Source organism: Hirundo rustica, chromosome 10 (assembly GCF_015227805.2).
Source record: "Hirundo rustica isolate bHirRus1 chromosome 10, bHirRus1.pri.v3, whole genome shotgun sequence".
Taxonomy (NCBI): domain Eukaryota; kingdom Metazoa; phylum Chordata; class Aves; order Passeriformes; family Hirundinidae; genus Hirundo; species Hirundo rustica.
Window position 1 is genome coordinate 12,436,486 of NC_053459.1, and position 22,026 is coordinate 12,458,511.

Below are 22,026 nucleotides of genomic sequence, written 5' to 3' on the forward strand. Positions count from 1 at the left end.
GACACTGACAGGAGTGTACTCCTGTTTAATGCAAAATTTCTGTTAGAGTCAGAGAGACTCTTTATATGGAGGAGCTGGGTGAATGGTTTTGACTTCTGAAGTCTCCTGGTATGCATGCCTTAAAACATACATCCTCAAGAGAAATTGCTTGATTTTCAAAGATCTATTTACCCCTAAGTAACTTATTTGGTGATATCTGCTACAGCAAGACTTTCTGACAGTTTTGAAGTTAACCTTTTTGACTGGCTCAGCTTCTGAAACTGGATACATCTTCAATATACCCTCCCATACTTGCCCTGAGACTTTCTTCCCTCTCCCAAAGACAATGTGATCATTTTCTAGCCCTTTTACATTAGTGTTATGCAAATCATTTCAGTGGAAATAAACCAAGACAAAATCAGCATGAAGCAGCTTTGTTCCAAGGTCCCTGCCTCTTCTGCAGCGCTGGGATTGGTGGGTGGGAGCGCAGAGGATGGTTCCTTCTGGGGAGGAGGTGCAATGCACCATCTGTTCCCACTGCTGGTAGGAATCAAAGTGGAAGAGAGCACAACCACTGTACACTCACACCACCTTCTCAAGAGCTCACTGCGTATTTTCCATGTTTGAATGAAATTCCATGCCTACCACTGCCCACAGGGTTCCACATCTATTCACAGGCAGTTCTTTCTTTGTTGCAAGGCCCCAGGCCTCCTCTCTTTGTTCAAAGCTTCTCTCTCAGGGCAATCTCTTCCCTGGCTCCCATCATGTTTCTTCCTCTTTGACGTCATTGTAGGCAAGTCTGGAAAAAGGTTAGTCTTAAATCTCATAGTAAAGATCTATTCCTTTGAGAACAAGTATTATTTCTGCATAGTTTTATCATTACTTCTATGCCTGCACTAATGTGTAAATCAGAGTCGGAAGGATCAAGTTCGAAACCAAAAAAATAGTTTCTTCCTTTTAGTTTGTCTCTTTTGTCTTTATATTAATTATACTATTGTTCTGAGTTATTTAAAATTGAAATGCAGTGAGCAGTGAGTTACATTAATTCTGATCTCTTAATAAAGATGGTTGGTTTTGGCAGAAGACTTTCCAAGGCACTGGAAGGTTTAGAAGGCAAAATGGAGAATGGCACCACTTGGCTTAGCAGAAGGCAGGGTTATTCTTTCTGCTTTTTTAGAACTCCTTGGTGTTATGGCACATGCTATTTGATGTACAGGAATTGCTGGGGAATGGGGAGCAGTGACATTTTTGGTGGGAAGGGGAACACTTTGAAGTCATGCATTGTTCTGTCTCTTCTAGCTCCTGCTCACTTCCCATCACCATGGTAACTGCCTGCTTTAGTGAAAGAGGAAACCTGCCTGGAATTTGTTTTTGAGAGTCACACATGTACTGTTACAACGATGGATTCTGACTAAATTATTACTCTCATGTCATCATCAAGTTTAGGTAAACTATGCAAACTTGCAGCAGCTGAGGAATGAATCCCTGACAAAGATTTTTGCTCTATGTACAGATTGAAAGCAACCCATTGTTTCAAACATCACAATAAAATAATATGTATTAACCTAAAGAAACTTTCCATGGATTGATCTTTTTTATCTTGTGCTGTTAGCTACCAACAACAGCCAGACCTGAAAATTTACTGAAATTTAAAGTTTAAATCTACAGCTTGTCAAAAAATATTATTATGGCACTGCAATCATTGCTTTCTTTGCTTTCATTATATTCTCCAAATATATCACCTATTATATTATATATTTGAACCCACAGACTCCAGACATGCTATGTAGTTGTAAATAAATACTTAAATCATATATAGGTGCTAAGTTGTATGAAGACAAAACATAACAGCATTTCCTAGTATGTGTGTGAAGTGTAAGGTCATCAAGAGCTGTTACCTTCAGAAGTGAAAAATGATAAAAATCTAATTATCAGGGCTACATTGGCATGGGAACTCTAAACTCATCCTCAAAATACTAACCCCTGCCCAGTGGCACTGCATAGCCTTAGAAGTGATGCTTTAAACTCACTTTTCACTAGATGCTACATCAAATTCAATTCAACCAAGAAATGTTTCTGTACTTAACACAGTGCTTCACGTAGCACAGAAAACTCTGTCCAGCATTTACCAAATCCAGATTAGCATATGCATAAAAACACAACTCACATCACATATTTTAGAAAGTCCTTGTGCAGGCAGATGGCCCTTCTGTATTTTTAGGGTACAGCTACTCTAACACAGAGTTAGCAGGCAAAAAAAATAGTAACAGTATGTGCTTTCACACTGGTATGATGATACCAGGTATCATCATAAAAGTATGAAAACAACTTTTCTTTAATGTAAGGTGTGCTATCTACTAGGCAAAGAATTTTCTTTATGTTGCAGCAACTGTACATATGACAGTACATTGTTAAACTTTCGATATTTCTGTTGGAACAAACAGAGCCAAATCACCATGCTCCAAATTCCTCTAGATGCCTCCCTCACCACAAAAGGTGGAAGTTCTCAAGTGGATAGGCTTTAGCATAATCCATCCCTGTGCATATGTAACGTAACATGCACGCAAGCAAAAAGGAGCACCCATATCTTGCATTGAGCCATTATCACATGGGCAACACCAACAATAACAGGCACTACAGAGCAAACTGGAAATGCATGAATTAAGTGAGAAGTCAGGCCTTCAAGTTTTACACAAAATCACTGGGGCTTTCTTATGCAAAATTACACATGATTTAGCTTAATTCAGATGTCTGCCCAGCAACTGGCTTGAGGCTGAAGCTGACACAGACAAATGTTTTCATAAAATCCAGCCAGCATTTTCCAGGTTCTCTGTCTACTGTGGCTGCAGCCTACACAGGCAGGGCTGAGCTGCTTGGAGCTACGCAGCTCTGACATCACCTGGATGGGGACATCCATCAGCAGACTCAGCCTGAGATGCCAAGTCCTCAAACTGCTGATCCATATTGAGTTTAACACCAAAGACACTCAGCTAGTAACACTAAGGAATTTACCTATTAGTACCTCCGTCATGTGTATAAAATTCCTTCATTGTAGGCATGATTTTAACTTAATCACCAGTGTTAAGGCAAGAAGGCCAAGATAGGAGCTACTGAAAACTTTCCTCCCCTTTAAAACCAGCTCCCAATTACAAGGGAGCAAGCCAAAGAGTCTTAATTAGTAAAAAAGACAGCTACACATTAATAACTAATTAAATAGTCTCTTGAAGGAGATAGGTTTTGCCACAATGCAGAAGAACAATAAAATTAGTATTCAGTCAGTATTCACATTTCCTGCTTAGTGCATTTCTTCACAATTTGCAATGTACAAAGCAGGAAAATGAAGCATAGTAAAATTTGACCTTAATAACCAAGCATAGGGAAAACATTTAGAACACTTTAAAGCAAGACTCCTGGTTATAATGCAAACATAAGCCCATTCATTCTTCACAAAATATTAATACAACAGTATACATAGATAATTTATAATCAAGTGAATTATAAAACAAAATTTTCTCGGATTTTTACCTAAATAACCTCCTTGCATAGCCATGTGGGGCATAATTCGATCAGAACGGATTAAAGTGCATAGTGTGTTTATTTATTACTCTTTCTTTTCTTCATGGATTACAAGTCCATCATGCAATAAAGAGCAATCCCTTTAAAACAGACGACATATATGTCTTAAGCAACTTTCCATCAAATACATAAATTAGGATCTAGGTATAGCTTAGTCTTTGTGACAAGGCACACAGACTCAGACCTAAAGATTCAGATGGCGCAATAACAGTTAAATTTCGATCTCCAGACATCCTCAGACATGTGGTTTGGGGCATTTTCTTGATGATTTTTGCCTGCACAAATCTCAGGGCACACAGGGGAGTGGCGGTGTCCTGTGTCCTACCTGCAGCAGTCACTGAAGGACAGGAGCAAACAGGAGCCCAGCTGTGCCTCCTGGGCAGGCTGAGCCGTGCTGCATGCAGCTCATCCCAGCCCACACAGCCAAGGGCAGCCGTGCCCGGGCTCGTGTCCGGGCAGGGGCACAGAGCGCGGGGCACAGGCAGGGCAGCGCCTGCGGAGAACAAGGGGCCTTCACCAGTCAGCCAGAACCACTGCACACTGGAACATTCTCACAAAGGGAGCTGCCCTGCCCATCGTAGATGATTTTGGCTTCAAGGATGGTTATTGCAGCCTTTCAGCAAAGACTAATCAGTTTTCTGGAAGCCATCACTATTAGAGATTAAGGTACAAAGGTGGGAGCTGTTTACACCGGACCACAGCACATTTAATTGGCTATTTTTAGCCTAGATAGATATGAATGAAAACAATCCTCACAAAAAGGTACACTTACATTAAATGCATCCCTTTGCCATGATTTGGCTAATTAATTTATCTATATTTCCTGTTTCAGCCGTGCAGCCTAAAGGGAAGCCTTTGTACTTGGCTGCTAGATATTCCCATCGCGCTCAAATGAACTCAAAAATCTGGTTTCCATCCATGCCATGAGAAGATCAGCTAAAGCAGATTTAAGTGATTAGCAGAACACCCCATCTGGTAGGAGGGCTCCAAGCAGGTCCTTCGTGCACCGACACCTGACGCTCCCAGTGGGAGCCTTCTGGCCCCAACTCCGCAGCGCTGCTGGAGAGCTGCTCAGGGACTCGCCCCACCCAGGGCAGGGCCCACACTGAGCTCGTCTCAGCCTGAACTTGTCGGGCTTGCTTCAGTAACTGCGAGCTCACTGCTGAAGCCTTGCCTCTGTCTGTCCCAGCAAGAGAGAGACAACACTGATCTGACCAGTCTGCCTTTATCAAGGGGAGTGCAAATGAATGCCACAGATCTTTGTTTAAACCATCAGCACAGACCTCTTCTCGTCACGGGATTCTCGACTGGAAGGACCTGTGGTGTTTCCCCATGTATTTAATTCCACTAAAAATAACAATCCCCTGTAATAGGCTCATGGCTTGAGCTAGAGCCATTAATCTGACTCTCCTGTCCCTACCCTAATTCTGACCAGCAGTCAGGGAATCTCCATCCTTCCCCATCCCTGAGCTACAGACGGTGACAACAGGAATTAAGCAGGCACCTGTGATACCACCTGCTGCAATCCATTTAATTCTTTGTCACAAAACCATTTTGGTCTTTTTATAGTTCATTCAGTGCAAGAGGAGGAGGGGAGGACTGGCATTTACTATAAATGTAGTGGATTTTCAATTCCTGGGACATAGTATGAAATTAATAACAAAATTAATAATAGATCTACTTACAGTGGATGGATTTTGTGCAAGTTTTTCTAAAGGCACATCATAAAATTGTGAAAATGAAAGGGTATTAGAATATGCAAGGGCAGATAGGAGTCAAAAAGAAGAGAAAGTATTTTTAATAGAGTTTTATCTCTGCATTACCTAGTCTAAATTCCCAGGCAAAGGAATGGTACGTTTCTATTAAGGAGCAAAACTGGCTGAAAAAAATGCTTTGCTTACAAAAAAAAGGGGAAGGTTTCCATTTACAAATGCAATATAAATCTGCAGTTAACCTGCAACAACACAAGGTCAGTGGCCAAAAGGCCACTTTACATACTTTCTAGGGTTTTAATCTCCAGTCAAACCATTTTTTTGTAGACATTTTAAGACACTAAAATGCTTTACACATAAGCGTAAGAAAAATTACTGTGAAAGAATAGTAGGCTAAATTAAGAAAGAACAAGGTTTGCAGAGTGAAACCTCCCTTTGATTTTACTAATCTATTCAAAGTCTAAGTTATTTTGTAAATAAATAAATAAATCAAGTATTACCAGTATCACAATTACCTGTCAGAATACAGAAGTTACTAAACCTTTTCATCATAGCTAAGGAGATAGAATATTGTACTTTCTTGTGTCTACCTCTTGCAATAAGCACATCTCCACAAAGCCTGAACCCTGTCACCAGCACCTACTTAGGTATTAGAGTTCTCGTTGGAACAAAAGTGAGACTCTCTTCTGAGAAAAACAAAAAGAAAGAAAGACAAAGCTCCACTTTAGCCTCCATAGCTGATGCCTTTACATTAATTCCATGAACTCAGATTTTGCCATTTAAAAAACTATGATTGGATGGCCCCTACTTGGCTCCCTTCCAAGGCAACAGAGTTTTGGGTGCCCCCTTTCTGGGACTTCGGAATCAGTGTGCATCCATTTATATTTTGAGCAAGCTTTCAGTCATCTTACCCCTCACATCTTCAGTGAAGGTTTGCACTGCTTCCCATGCTTCTTATTAGAGAATCTGCAGAAGGGGCCTGGAAGGAACACAGCAAGTGTGCCCTGGTGATTCTGTGAGTGGCACTGCTCCAATGAGTTACGGACCAGTGCTGATTCAGCTCAGCATCTTTCAAATGAATCAAGATGTTCTGATGAAGAGAAAGGTATTACTCGAGAATACAGCCCTCTTAAACACTCTGCTCTAAGCATGGATCCCTTTGGGGATTACAAGGCCTGGTTACATGGTCAGTCTGACATGGAAAAGCTGCAAATTCCAAGGAGAAATGCTGATGTTTGCTTTTTGGTGCCTGAGAAGACTCATTTTTGAGGGCAGCTAGGTTGTTCCACCCTGGTTTGTTCCACCTTTGTCTTCAGCAATTTCTGTTGCCAGGGGGAACACTAAGGCAGTGAAACATCATTTTTGCTGCGTACAATGGGCTTTCTAATGGTTTTATTCCATTTTGCTTATGAAACTCAGAAGTCAGCTATTCCAGCTATTGATTCTACCAAGACCTTGTGAGTGAAGATTAAAGCATTCCAACATGCTTGTCTACAGGTGTGCCATGGTGAATTATGATCTTCGCATAATTCATAGAATGAAAAAGTTGCACCAAGAAACCAACTGTTAATCAGTGTATAGGTACAGGAGATCAATCTTTGATTCGTGTATTCACAAATCCTGTTTACTTGGCCACATTAGAGAACAGACGGGTGTTCTGGAATGGATTCTTGGAAATGATGGATGTAATTGTCAAAACTGCCAAGGTCAATGTATAATGTTCAAAAAAGAACCAACTCATTTCAAGCACCTTCCATTTATCATTCATGCAATTTGACCCCCAGTTCTCTTTGTAATAACATACTATGAGGGAACAACTGCTGTGTTCATTCCTATATACTCCTGTGGACTTTCAAATATCATGCAGGTCACAGCCTTTCCAAAAGACTGAGGACATTTGTATATAACTTTTTTCCACCCTGAAGTATGTGGAAGCTATTACATTAAACCTGACTTTAATAAGAGTAAGTTTGTTTCCTATAGAATTTTTATGCTGCAATACTATACACATTTGAAAGGAACTTGTTCCAGAATTTCATGGGTTTTCCATTTAAGAAATGCAGATTGATTTATAATAAGTTTTGAAAAACATACCTAAATAATTTGCTTTTCAGAACTGAGATGTCCCCTCCATTGATGATGTATCTTAGTTGCTTAACATCATGCTGTGGAATATAAGCCAAATCTAAATAATGAGGGTTAGAGAAAAACTGTCCCTGTGGACAGTTAACTCCATAACTCAGACATTTATTTTAAATACCAGCCTTGATTACAGCCAGGATACCAAGTCAAGGGGAATGGTATGATAGTTTGCATTTGTATGTAGGTCTAAGTATCTGGAAGTAATTCAAAGCAGTTTAATTTTCAAATTTAAAGGAAAAGATAAATGTAAATTTTAGTTTTCTTAGGGTTTAAAGGCAGTATTTTAGAATGCCAGAATCTCTGTTTTCTGGTATCACTTTTCATAAAGACAAGGGGAAGACCTTCTGTTGACTTTTGGTTACTAATGTGTACATTTTTTTTACTTTTGAAGTTTGCAGCTTTTACCACTCTATTTTCACAAATAGTGGTAAAGGTTAGTGGAGAGAACCTGAAAATTGATACCCAGCCTGAAGAGGATAGGCCTGTGTTTCACCATTGCAGAGGTTCACAATTAATTTTTTTAATTGTATAGATTCATAACATACATGAATAGCACAACCTTTTTTTCTTTTCCCCCAGAGCATGATGATAACCAGATCGAGTTTGCTTTTCAAAAATCTAACACTGGGTCATATTCCATTGAATAATTTAGAAACCAATATAAACCTGAGGATCTGGCTCAAGAATTGTACAAGCCACTAAGCTTATCAGAACAGCAAATCAAGATTTGGCACCAAACATCTTTATGATGAAGGTGAAGAGGCCTGGGACCACCAGGCACATGAACAGCTTAAATCACATACTTTAACCCTATTGGTTTTTACAGATTCAATAAGAAGGCTTGTGGATGTGAAGAAATGCCATTTCTAAGACAGCATTTCTGAAACAGAAATTTAAAGAAAAAATATTTACTGAATTTTCCCTTTACTTCTTACACCATTATCTTTTCATAGAAAAGTAACAGGCAGCCATTCACCATTCACTTTTGTTGAGATGGCATATTTCTCCCAAATAAATGAGTTAATTTCTCCTCAAGCTCATGACATTGTAATCGAGTGGGGAGGTAATTTGCATAATTTCTTTATTTCTCATATAACACTGAAATAAGGCAGTTACTTGTAGGTGAAAAAATTGTTACATCACCCTGAAGGGCAGAAGAAAGGCACACAGAGAAGCAACCATGTCTGAAGAAGCAGAATAATTTTTGTCCAACTTTTGTACCTTACACCTAAGCTGTAATCTTAGTAACAGATCTTTCTACTTAAGGAGCACTTTCTCCATGAATACTCTGTGAAAGAGGGGAGAAAAAATCTGGAATATCTAGACCAGACAATGTCCAGAGAAATTAAGTGATGAGTTCAGCTTACAAGATCCAACCATTCTTTGTGGTGAGAAAAAGGGAAAAAAAAAATAATAATAAAATAAAATTTTTTTTTAAAAAAAAAAAAGAGGAAAATAATAATAATAATAAAATATTCAGTTCAGAAGGAGCTTCAGAAATATGACATGGAAGAGTGGGAAGTGCAGAAGATCTCCACATTCCCTCACAGAAACATATCTGCTGAAGGCTGTAAATCTACAGACTGCTTGAAAGGCAGGCTGCCATGGGATGTCAAAGGGTTCTCCCTGTCAGATGTCAGGCATTTATCAGACTTAAGCGAACTAGAACTATTTCATGCCTTGGCCGAGGAGCCAGCGCAGAGCCGGCCGTGGCTCGGAAGGGCAGCTGGGGGCCAGCGCGTGTCTGGAAGCAGCAGTGACACGTTGGCACACGGGGACATCTGCCAGGCAGCTCCAGCACGCGTTTTGGAGCTGGCTTTTGCCCAGCCATGGGGACCCGCACGGTGCTGGTGTGCAGGGGTCTGTGCTCAACCGAGACCACGCATCCACCCGTTATTTTTTAGTGAATTGACACACAATGGGGCAAAACCTTCTCATTGCTTCAGAATAAAAACTTGTCACTTTGAGAATATATTTCATTTGTGGTCACTGCAAAGGGAGATGAATTAATGTGATTAACTTTAAAATCCTTCACTCTCCATTGCTTTTTTTAGCCAGCTTGATATTCAGGTAATAAATCCACTGTGGAGACAAAAGAATGCTTTGTAAGCAGCATCAGCTTTGAAGTATAACCCATGCTGCAGATAGAGTTTGGGTAATGCTGCTTTTGTACATAAATCTCGGTCAACAAGTCAGACACAGATCCTTTAAAAAAATCTATGAAAAAACATACAAATTAGTGCTCCTGAAGAAGCTACTCATTACATACTTTCAGTGCATCAAGACATCAGGCTACTGCAAGTCTTTGCCTCCTCATGTGGAATTTATCAAGAAGAGCCAGTGGCAGAAACTAATCAGTAACCACAAATATCAGGGACACCCAGCGGCAAGATTGCACCCCTGCAGATATGCTACACAACACTGGATAACAGGCACACTAATGATGAAGGCTCATGCTTAGGTACTAGATATGACCCACTTACCTGCCTTCAGATTAGATCACGTAAGCTTGGAGTGCAAACCCATGGAGGTATTTCATTAGAAGGGCTGCACTGGTTTCAGGTGCCAGCCTTACACCACGAGGCCAGGAGCCGTGCATTACTCTGGCCATCAGTACCCTTCACGCACAGGCAGTGGTGTCAAAAGTTATCACTTGCAGATGAGAACTGTGAAAGATGTGAACACAAGTGTCAAGTTGTCTCTCTGGAGCACAGTGCTCATCCACTGAATGTGCATATATTGCTTTACCTCAGAGACTCAATATTTGTGAACAGAAGCTGCTTTCACATCTCACCTTCTCCATGTCTGCTGAGGCTTCCATTGAGCAATTACTATGCAGTTTTTACAGAAGCAAGCAGTTTTATTGCTTGATGGACCCTGCCTCCACCAACACAGCACTAATTTCTTGGAAAAGAGCAGGTGAATTTACAATTGGGATGCTAAGCTAGAACATGAGGGCCCTGCCCTGAGATACCCATTGAACTGTGCAGCTGTTGGATAAGATTGCTCAAAGACCGTGTGTGAAATTTCAGAATCTCACAGGGCTATGGGGTCTTAACAACTCTGAAGAGCTTGGACACTTCCTTTAAGATGAGAGGTTTTATTTCCTAACATAACATACCACAAAAAAAATTGTTATTATAGGGCATCCCTAGATGCTTTGACTGTAAAGATTTTTACAAGACAATGATTACAGCCCAGAGTGAGGGTTTTAATTCATACATTGCCACAGAAAGGTATTGGAGAAGAGTCGCTGAATGAAATAACGAGGTGACTGTCATTAATGACCTGAGCTCAATGTGCAAAGTACACACCCTCAGCTGTCTCACTACCAACACAGAGCTGACTGCAGCTGTACACCTATGTTATTGATGCAATGCAGAAAGGCAAGATCATTTTGTTTATCAGAAGGCAAGCAAGCTTCTGTCAGACGTCAAACTTGTCCTTCTCACAGTTTAAGTCATCCAGCCCCTATAACATAAACAAGATGTTCTAATAATCTGGATGTACGATTCCTTTTGCATCTCCTACCATTCCCAGCAATTCTGATTGGCAGTAAGAACTGTTTTCAAAATGCAGAAATTACTATTTCATAGCAATCTGGTTATAACACAATAGTGCATGCTTTTACATTTTTCTTATATAAATACAGTCGATAATGTGCCTCTCTTGTATATGCCAGGAGTGAATCCATCTTCACTGTTCTTTCCACATCTTGGTTAATAAAGACAATCATTATATTTCTGCTTCCATTTTCTGCTAACACTGTCAGATAATGAAGTATGTATTACTTTAGGCTTCTGCAAAACAAACCAAAGGGACAGTAATGTCAGAACGGAAAATGGAAGAAGAAAGTCAGCTTTGAAGTCTACCTGTACATCTCTGCACTGCCAGCTCTGAGCTCATTTTGAAATCAAAGAACGATCACACAAAATTCGAAGCAATCAGACATATATTGCTACATGGAGACTTCACATCAAGTCCTTTCTTTTTAGCATGGAAAAGTAAAAACCCTGTTGTTTTGAGATGAAGAGTACAAGCAAATTAGTCACATCTAGCATATAAATAATGTCTTCAGCATAACAGTGAGGAAAAACACTTTGAAAACTTATTAAAATGTAGGTTTATTCTCCTGAACATTTAGTAGGAAAACCTGTCATTTTTATGTGGCGATGGTAATCAATTTTGAAACCTTCACAGATGTGCTCTTAAAGTTATTAATGTCACCAGGATGATTATGAATGCTTTACTCAGCTGTTCCACAAACGTTAGAACAATACAAACCAAATCAAGTCCTAAATTACGAAACTTGTCCTTTGTGCAGTAATTTTGGTTTTGCCTGGCATGCTTTGAATCTCACTTTGGTAAATGTGACTGAAGCTAAAGAGTTAAAAGCTTTATAGATGTTTGACCAAGTGAATAGAACACCAAACACCACAGTTATATTTAGTAATACCTGATATCCTGGGAAGGGGAGACCTTCAGCTCCCTGTAAGCATCTTGTGAAAACGCCTGGGCATGAGCACTTGGGAGAGCTGACTCCAGTGGAAAATAACCTGAATGGGTCACATCTAACAACACAACAGTGTGAACACAGACAGTGAAATAGAAGACTGTACAAGTGTCAGACATGTTTGGTTCAATACCTGTTTCCTGGAACACTGTGGATGTTAAAATTTGGCAATCTGTTATTAAAGACAAAAAACTCGCTAATGTTATGTAACCCAATGAAATACTGGGTTAACAGCATCCCGTTCTGGGCAAGACAAACAAAGCTGCTGTCAATATTCCTTTTAATTAACCCAATAGTATTAGCTGCTTATGACTTCATTCCCCTCAGTCCCAGTGGGCAACCTGAAAGGCAATTCTCACTATTACTTAGCTCCCGTGGCGTAATCCACAAGCGGCTGTCAGCCTGCCATGGCTGGTGACCTCTGACCCAATCACTTGCTTCCTTTTAACATTACTACCTTTGCACATTTAATGAACTTTGTACATGGCTAAAAAGATGTCAGCACAGCGAAACGATGGTTCCTGCTGTGAAGGCTCCATTGTTTCTATAAGTCTAATTGACCTTTCACATCACAGAAAACGAGAAAAAAATCAATATAGTTACTTAGTCACCAGCCCAATGCTATCTTTTATAATTAATATGCTAACCACATTGCTTTTGGAACAGTGACACCCAAACACCCCTCGATGTACAAAAATGAATTCTCATTAATAACCATTATATTAATCACTGTTGCCCAGAACTGGAACCTGACTGCGAAATCCCCCGGTGGAAATTGCTATAATCGTTCAAACTACAGGAATGAATTTTTTTTGGCATAATTACTGCTGTCTTCTATTGAAAAATATCCATTAGATGGCAGCTTTTAGTTACGTAAATCAAGCTGATTAATTTTTAATTTTTCCCATTTATATGACTTTGCACAAGTAAAGACAATTTAAACGATTAGCTGAACAATTATTAAAGCGACTCGCAGTGGTTCAAATATTCATTTAGTTACTAGAAAAGCCATACATCATTAACTTCCAATTAAAAATTTGGGAAATGGAAAATGCTGATACAATAAAAAGTATGCTTATATCCTTGTCAATAAAGCAGTATACTGCTGTAAAAATATTGCCTTCATTTCCACTGAAAGCAGGAGGTTCATCCACTACCAGGCTTCTCCAGCTCTTTCATGAGCAAGGAAGAAGAGATCCTGTTACGTGTCTGAAAGTCATTGGGAAGAGGCATCCAATGGCAGCACAGCACTTCTGTGCCATTCGACTCCAGTGCTCCTGCTTCTCATCCCATGTCCCACACCAGGCTGGCACTGACTGCTGAGCTCAGAATAAGCCAGAACAATTATCCTTCCAATAAAAGCATCCTGCAAAAAGCCAGCCACTTTTTTATGCAATAGCCCAGTGACTAGATTGACTTATTCCAAAACACAAGGGGATTAATTTCAAATCTTACTCTCTGCCTCCTTAGGTTGGCTGTGGCTGAGTTGGATACCAGCTGAGTTGCCTAAAAACTTTCATTTGAATAACACCGTGAATAGTCAGGACCTGCTTCACTGAAATCAGAGCTAGCCAACAGTGGAAGGAAAATAACTGTGATGCTAAAGCTAAGCAATGAGCCTCATCTCCAATATCAAGTCAATAGCTGTATTGTACATGGACTTAAAGATATTGTACCAAAATTGAGTACAACGTTCTGCCAGTGTGGCAATCAAAATCATCACATACATACACAGCACTGGCACTGTTGCAGCTGCATATGTAATTTTGTACCTTTCTGGACCCAGATGTTTAAAATAACCTAATGAGGTGTGATTAAAATGTCTTTTTCAGAGGCAAAACCAGGTCAGTTTTGTGTGGTACAGTGTTGGATGATCTGTTTGGGGATCTGCAGGCAGCATCACTGCACAAGAGATGCACTTACCAGGATATCCTGCCTGTCTGACACAAATACATCACCACTGAACTGCCCTGTGCCACCCAGGGCTCCTCTGACAGACCACAGTACAGAAAGAAGGGGTTGTTGGAGATTTTTTTATTTTTTTTAAGAGTATTTGGACTTCTTCTGGAGACAAATTCTTAAAATTAAAGTCAAACTTACTGATCTTCATTTGTCAAAACACAAACTGATTCAGCCATCATAAAAATTAAGGTTTGGGGGCTCTCTTAGCGTCTTGAGGTTGATTTTTCTTTTGTTTGTTTGGGGTTTTTATATAAATTATTCCACTGTCACAGGGGAGACCATGATCAATACAACTTACAGGAGCTCTAGACAGAACCACATGCTGTGCATAAATTGGGTTTATCTGCATGGTTGTGAACTTTCTAATTTTTTGCCTTTTACCTCCAATTTTTAAAAAACAACAGCCTCTGCATTAACCAGGTAAATTACCTTACCACTGGGGTATGAGCAATTCTGTACTGTACTTCTTTCCCTGTCCTTGTGTTCCTTCCCTCTCACCACAGAAAGAAACCAGAAGATAAAAACTTCAGTTTAGACTGGAACTTAAACCCATATATGCTTTTCAGGTAAATATAAAAACACAAGGAGAGTGACATGAAAATATTCGAAGTGGTATTTATGGATAAAATCACAGTGGGTTCAGGTCTTAGAGAGAATTAGGTGTCAATTGAAAATCTCTCTAGATCAGTACCAGACCTCACAATTTCCTTATAAAAATTCCACATGCACCACGGAGCCACTTTATTTAAGGGAACTTCCAAAATAATGCCACAATACTGCCTATGCTCAGCAAGAGAGTTCTGGTTCAATCTAATGTTTTTCTTACACTTCAACCAAATTTATTAAGAATACTGGTTTAAAAAGCAGTTTTTACCTAGATTAAGTATAATCAGAAGTTGTAATTGATATTAAGCTCATATAAGTGATTGCAGTGGAAAACTTTGAGTCTTCTCTAATTTTGTTTTTACTGATATTAATGCATTTGGACTCATCATAACATCTCCTTGTGCCAACATTTCTTTCCATTGAAGAGAAAACAGAATGTTGAAATTTAGAAGTGGTGATTTCCAGCCTATACATATATAGCAGATTGAATCTATATTCAACTACATTTTCCTTCCATATATTCTTAAAACAACACAATTATACAAAAACATAACGCAATTTATAAATTGTAGCACACACTCATATTTGCATTTTTACATGGGTATTGTGACACCACTTTGCAAACTGTGCCTGAAGTTGGGGGTGAAAACGTCAGACTTATGTGAATTTTAAAAAATCTTACAGAGAAGTCTGCCAGGAAAATTGGAAGAGACCAAGAGAAAGAATGAAACATAGGGCTTCAGCATCCCAGTTTTCCATTTTAAACCTCCTTGTCCCTTCCTCTAGGCTATTGGTGCCTCTACAGGAATGATCATTTTAAAGCTATTTTTACCAGTTAACTGTCTCTCCTTGATATCAAAACTTATTCTAAACATTCTGCCTTGCTGTTTTAATGTTCAGGACATTTGGCTTTTGGGGAAAAGAAAATGATTTAAAGAAGACATTTTTATCCCTTTTAATAATAATTGGAGGGGTTACAAGTCCATTGAATAGGGTTCTTTGGAAGATTATTGTTATCGACATCCAAAGGGTAACATCTCCACAAAGAGAACACAGAGTATGAGCCACTACTGTGTCAATTAAATCTTGGCATTCATTCATTATGCCTATGTCCTTTTCCTGCCTTTCTTCCTTGGTGGTCTTCTGGTATTTTTCTTAATACCAGCAGCCAAAAAGAAAAAAAGAAAAGATACTAAAGGCAATTTCTTTAGTAGAGTCACAGACAGACTTTTTTGTAGTTTAATATTTGAAACTGCAGCCCTTGTAACTTAGAGGGGCCACCACTCCAGTATTTACACAGATGTTAGAGAAGGCAGCCTGTAACCATCCACCTCCGCCCCTGCGGTCACCTTTGCCTCTGAGCAGTCTTTGGGAGGTACATTAATAACATTTGTATTAGATACCCATTTCTCAGTTACAATATTTTTATTTCGCATTGTCTGTGTGGAATGTAACTTAATATATATCCTTGATGCAGGGAGATGTTTACATAGTATTTTATGATTAGTTCAGTTGGAGACCACTGGGTTTCACAGGTTAGTAACAAAGGCAGAAAGCAGGCAAGATATAATTACGGAGCTCCAAAAGAACTGCACACAAAAGGTCAGGAATACATTTAAAAGGGATAATAAACAGCCAGCTACAAAGAAGAGATAAAATTGGTAAAATTGATTCAATCTTTAAATCTTTCTTATTGAAATTAAAGTAAAGTATCTTCAGGAAAGCCTGAGTAAAGATAAAGAGGCTGAAATGGCAGAGGCATTTCATTTTTTAAAAGTAAGTCATAATTGCTTAGTAATACAATTGAGCAATAAATTTTGTCTCTCCCTCATCATCTTGCCTTGGCTTTTTGAAGTGCTCCAAAGAAGCAATAGTACAGTTAATAAAAAGTATGAGAGGGACTTACCTAACATTTCCTTTGATTCTACCTTTTAATTTGCTCCTCTCCTTCTATGGAATACCAAATGAAATTAGCAGAGGGTTTATTCCATAGGACCTTCCTGCCTCTTTAATCTGCAGCTTTGCTTTCCCAGCACCTGCAGGTGCCCGTGCCCTGCTGGCAGGGCGAGTGCAGGTCTCCCACTGGGAATTTTACTCAGCCAGGTGTCCTGCTGCCCCGCTGAGCTACAAACACTGAGCAGAACCTGCCAGGGGAATGTTTGCATTGTGGCTTTGCCTTCGAATCAAAAGGTGTTAAAGATGTCATTGAAGAGCTTAGATTAGTGACTAAGCAATTTCTATACTTCAGTCTCTCAAGACCTAACTTAGTCATATGGCCTCCTGCAGGTATGCCTAATAACTCCAGTGCCTATATCTTTTCACACCTTTTTACCAAGAAGGAAGTATTGTCTTTGATTGTCCATCAGCCCTAATCCTTTCTCAGCATGAAGCTTGTTAGCATAATTGGAGAGAAGAAACCAAAAAGGTACATTATGTGCATCTATGTGTTTCTCTTTCAGTGAGGGAGGCTGTTTGGATAAAAGACCACTGTATTTATTGCACTAATCCAGCACCTACAGGTTCCCTCAACAGAAGAAAGTCTCTACCTTTTCAGGTTCTGATTTAATGCAAGTGATGAAAATTGCACACAGTTTTGTGAGTGACACTCACCATCCTCATGAAAGACTAGCACAAGTGCCCATCCCTAATATTGGGCTCTCTATCCAAAAATAACTGTGGAAAGCGACTGGCATCCATGAACTCAACCTCAGCTTCCTGGCTAGTTAAACTATAAAACTGATTGCAAAGAAATTAGTGAAGATTGGTTTTAGGCTTTTTTTCCAAGAACAACAAAGATTTTTAATATCTTGCCCAGGACACTGGAGGCTAAGAGAATAAATAGAAAGGTAATGAGCCATAAAAACTTCCAAAGCAGTTTCCTTCTTCTACCATCTTAGTCTTTAATGACTAGCAGTTAAAGAACTATAAGCAACAATAAGAGAAAGCCAACCATCCATCACAGGCGCTCTGTATTGGGATTTACTTCATATTTCAGTCTTCATCTCTCATGAATAACAAGGCAAAAATGCCAAGATAAGTACAATTTATCATTGATTACACACTCTGTCAAGCTAGGAGAAGAATCTTCGGTATTTCTATTTGCATGACCCAGGATTTCCACACAGCAAGATTAGGATGACCAGCAACAGTGAGGTATTTGGCTTCGCTCTCATGTAATGCATCCAGTATGACACGATTCACACTAATTCAGTCTTCATCAGACTTCCCACCTTTCCTTTCTGTAACACACAGCTGCCCAGTCTTGTCACAGACAGGAATATGACTTCAATTAACTCAGTCTTTCATCATTTCTAACCTCATAAACCTGATGTTTTCCCTCCATTCCGCTGCTGTAACACTTGCAGCACGCTAACAAGGGACCACTTTCTTAAGGAAGATGAAAGATAAGCAACAACCTATCCAGATTTTTAGTTATTCCTTTTATCAGAAGACATCGTAGCCCTAGCATTCACGAACCAGGGAAGGGGAAAGTGAAGGAGGTAGAACTCAAGACAAAAAAAAAAAAAACAGAACAAGACAAAAAAATAAAGAAATTATACAACAATAAAAATCCACACATCACAAAATCAATGTAAAATAAACATTTTATAAACTCTGAATATAAAAGGGAGAAGATGATTAAATGAAAAACAGGATTCCTTCCATAGATTGAGTAATCTCTTTGCTATTTTTGATACCAGAACGATAGGATTTAAAGAATTTTGAAGCATAGACACAGAATGCTCAGTTTTCAGCCACAGTATCAGTATCAGTAAGTTAGTTTTCCATAGCTGTAGATACATACAAATAGAGAAAATGAAACTTTGCTCTTATCCTGGAAAATGAGCCTAGCCAGGTTACCTGGCCATCTAAAGTGGTAGCAGCATTCCTCTCCTCAATCCTTCATAAATCATTGCCAAAGTCTGCTTGGGGATTAAACATTTACTGAAATAAATGATGTGATTGCAAACCACCTCGAGTAGTGTCCTCAGGTGAACGCACTTTTCCCACAAAGGATTAGCTTAGACTCCAGGAGATCAGCACACTACATACTTTAGCAGAGCCACAAGATGCATTTCCTTAATGGTTTTCCAGGACACTATCAATATTAAATAAATATCAGTCATTACATTTAAATACATATAACAGTTTTAACATAACAGTTTCTTCCCTCTGCAGGAAAGAAAAGGAAAATCCATCAAAGAACGGTGCATGGGGAAATCAAATATCAAATGCTTCCTGCTTCCAAGAAGAGATGTAATATTCTGTGAATGACTGACCTGGCTTTGACCTTGATCATGGTAAGAGATTTGTTTTGGTAGTCTGCTGTAGCCAGCTACCTGCAGAGCAGTTTGGGAATCCTACCAGAGGGAATTCTCAATGCTGTAGTTAAGAAGAACATTTGTTTATGTGTAGATACTACTGCAGATATGGTATTGCAATAATATATTTCAGATTGCTTGACAAATACATTAAAAGAATGCTAGATAATTAAATACATTAGCATGAAAGGCTTTTCTTGAAGATAACATAAGGTGAGATGTAGCACTCAGCACACTGATTTCTGTAACAAAGGCAGCATTAGAATAATATTAGTGGATTTAATTATGGCCAGACAACAAATTCAAATAAACTTTCTCACTCAATTTATGCATTACTGATTCCAGGTATCACAAAAGATTGGAGAAAGCTTTGGACCTCTGTATAAAGCAGCAAGTACATACATGACCCCCATATAAAGCAAGTGAAAACACAGGGAAGCTGAATAAAGCACAAATATTTTCATGTTTATCACAGACACAAGCTTTTTTTTTTTTTTTCCCTGCATTTAACTTAGTTTTGCTTCCCATTAAAAAAAAAAAAAAAAAGTCAAAGAATGTTCAAACTCCTAGCACTTTTTAGCTGCATAAATATGAAACTTACTAATTAGACACTGAAAACTGTTGCACCTAAGCCAGGTTTTAGGCCACTTATGGGTGATTACTTCATGCCCAAATTTTTGTGTCCTTTGTTTCATTCTCAAACCCAGGGGTTTTTTAGGTGGCCTGACAAAAATTTGAGTTGAAAAAAGATAAATGTGAATCCTGCAATAATTGTCAACCCAAGATTTATTGCTTATTATTCTATATTGCTGCAGCCTTCCTACACTTAAAGGGGGCTTACAAAAAAAGGAGAATTATTTTTTCCTCAGGCAGAGAGCAATAGGACAAGGGGGATGGTTTTAATTTAAAGAAAGTAGATTTAGATTAAGTATGAGGAAGAAATTCTTTAGTGGTGAGGCCCTGGCATAGGTTGTCCAGAGAAGCTGTGGATGCCCCATCCCTGGAAGTTTGCAAGGGCAGGGTGGACAGGGATTTCAGCAACATGATCTAGTGGAAGATTCCCTACCCATGGTAGTAGATTGAAACTGAATGATGTTTAAGGTTCCTTCCAACCTAGGCCATTCTAGAATTCTAAGATTATGTTATATATAATACATAGACTGAAAGATCATTTGGGTTGGAAAATACCTCTAAGATTGAGTCCAGCACTGAGCCAGCATTGCCGAGTCCACCATTAAATTGTGTCCCTATGCACCACATCCACATAAATGTGTAATTATTACAGGGAGGCAAAACTCAAGACAGCTGGGTAACACATGGTGACTTGAACAGAGCAGAGAACCAAGAAAAAAAAAAAAAAAAAAATTAAAAAAATGCTCCTCGGAAAACTAGAGAAGAGACAGATAACACTCGAAGACTTTCAGGTAAGTTCCAATAATTAGACAGAACATCCAACTACAAGGCCAGCTTGATTGCATGGTGCCATGGGATGTTCAGGGCTTTGGAAAAGTCCTCTGCCCTGCAGGCACAGGCACAGTGCCAGGCCTGCACAGCACCCTGCTGCACTAGGCACTGGTGTAAACTCTTCCCAACAATACCAAAGAGCTGTCTCAAAAAATACTCTGCCAAGTCTACAGTGGGGTCTTTTCTCACTGCTGAAGTCACCAAATTGTGCAGGGAGCCAATGAAGACAGGGACTGCCAGGTGGGATGACCACAGGGCACAAACTGCTGGCTGGGGCAAAGGATGTTCCCTGTGGAGCACAAGGAGCCTCCAGCAGTGCTTTTGCATGGGGAACACAGAGGACACACCCTGAGTGCTTCCAGCACCCCTAACTCCACTTTCAGATGTGGCAGAAAACAGCTAACTAGAAGGGTGAACATGAAATGAAAAAAGCATTTCCCTGCATAGAAAAGACCCAGGAGAAAAAGAACATTTTTCATTTTTTGTACAGGTATGAAAAAACGCTCTGCTAACCAGAAAAGTTTTGGTGGTATCACAAAATAATGGTGTGAACCTTCCCTCAGCATGGGAGTAATTATGGATAAGGCATAATGTGTTCTCAACTCCAGTGTGATGGTGTTTATATCTCAGGTGTAGTGTGAGTTTAACTTTAGTGGGCTGGTGATTAAATTTAAGGTATATATGAATAATACATGGGGAATAAAATGGGGCATTATTATAGACAAAAGAAGTGAAATAACCAGTTGGAGATGTTGTTACAGGACTCTGAAAGTGCAAGCTTCCAGATGTTTATGTTCCCCAGCTTAAAAGATTAATGAGAATACTAAAGATTTATACCCGGCCCCTGGAGCAGAATACAAGTGGGATTTTCTAGGCATGAATCTCACCACTTCCTGAACGAGGCAATTTTCCAGGTTCAGTGTGGTTGAAGCTAATTTGCCTGGAATTACCTGGACTCAAAGCCATTTAAATTCAGTCTTGACAGAACCTCAAGGGAAACTTGCTGTGCTGGCACATAAGACATTTGAACCTTTGGAGCAATTTCATGGCATAAATAACACTTTTCTGTGTTTTAAATTCTTGGATTAGCAATGATTAAGTAGACTGCGCTGCCCTTCAAGCTCTAAAGCTGCTTCCAAAGCAGAGAGAAAACACACAGAAGACAGTATGTTGACACATGACCTACTATTGCTTGCACTTCACAAACTTTGTTGTTTTGATGTTATTTTGTCACCTGTCACAACTCAGTTTTGAATGAAAGAATGACGTCAACCCAGCTCCATCATCCAATACCAGAAAACTAGCCTCCCATCATGGTAACGCCATTTGATTTGCAACACTGTGCAGCATTTATCCAAAGTTGTGTCAAAATTCAGGAACTGACGTATTTCTACCCTTGCCAAACTGTAATCCTACATTTCCACATCTCCACTACATCTGCAGTATCCACATAAAGCATTTTAGAGCAATTATTTGTGTCTTGACTGAGTGTTTTGTCTTTCAATAATATAAGGCTACTTGCTTTTCGAAAACTGGTTTCAGGGAATCAGCCAACAAGCTTTCAAAGGTCCACACCTGCCTGTTCTTATTCATGATGACTGAATGAATACCCTCCACTCTGCCAAACAGCCCTTCTCACTAAACCAGCTTAAAACTACTCAGAATCCCTGAGGTGAGAGAAGTTGAGAGCCACAGGGATAACCACTTCAACTGGATAACCTGGTAACAGGAACTCTCTTCTTTAAAAACA

At 39.4% G+C, this 22,026-nt stretch overlaps 1 protein-coding gene across 2 annotated transcripts in view; it reads right to left on the reverse strand.

The window, feature by feature from the left end:
* The window catches only part of LOC120757431 (phospholipid scramblase family member 5), a 72,266-nt gene that overhangs the window by 50,008 nt on the left and 232 nt on the right, over positions 1-22,026 (reverse strand). The gene's annotated exons all lie outside the window — the stretch shown is intronic.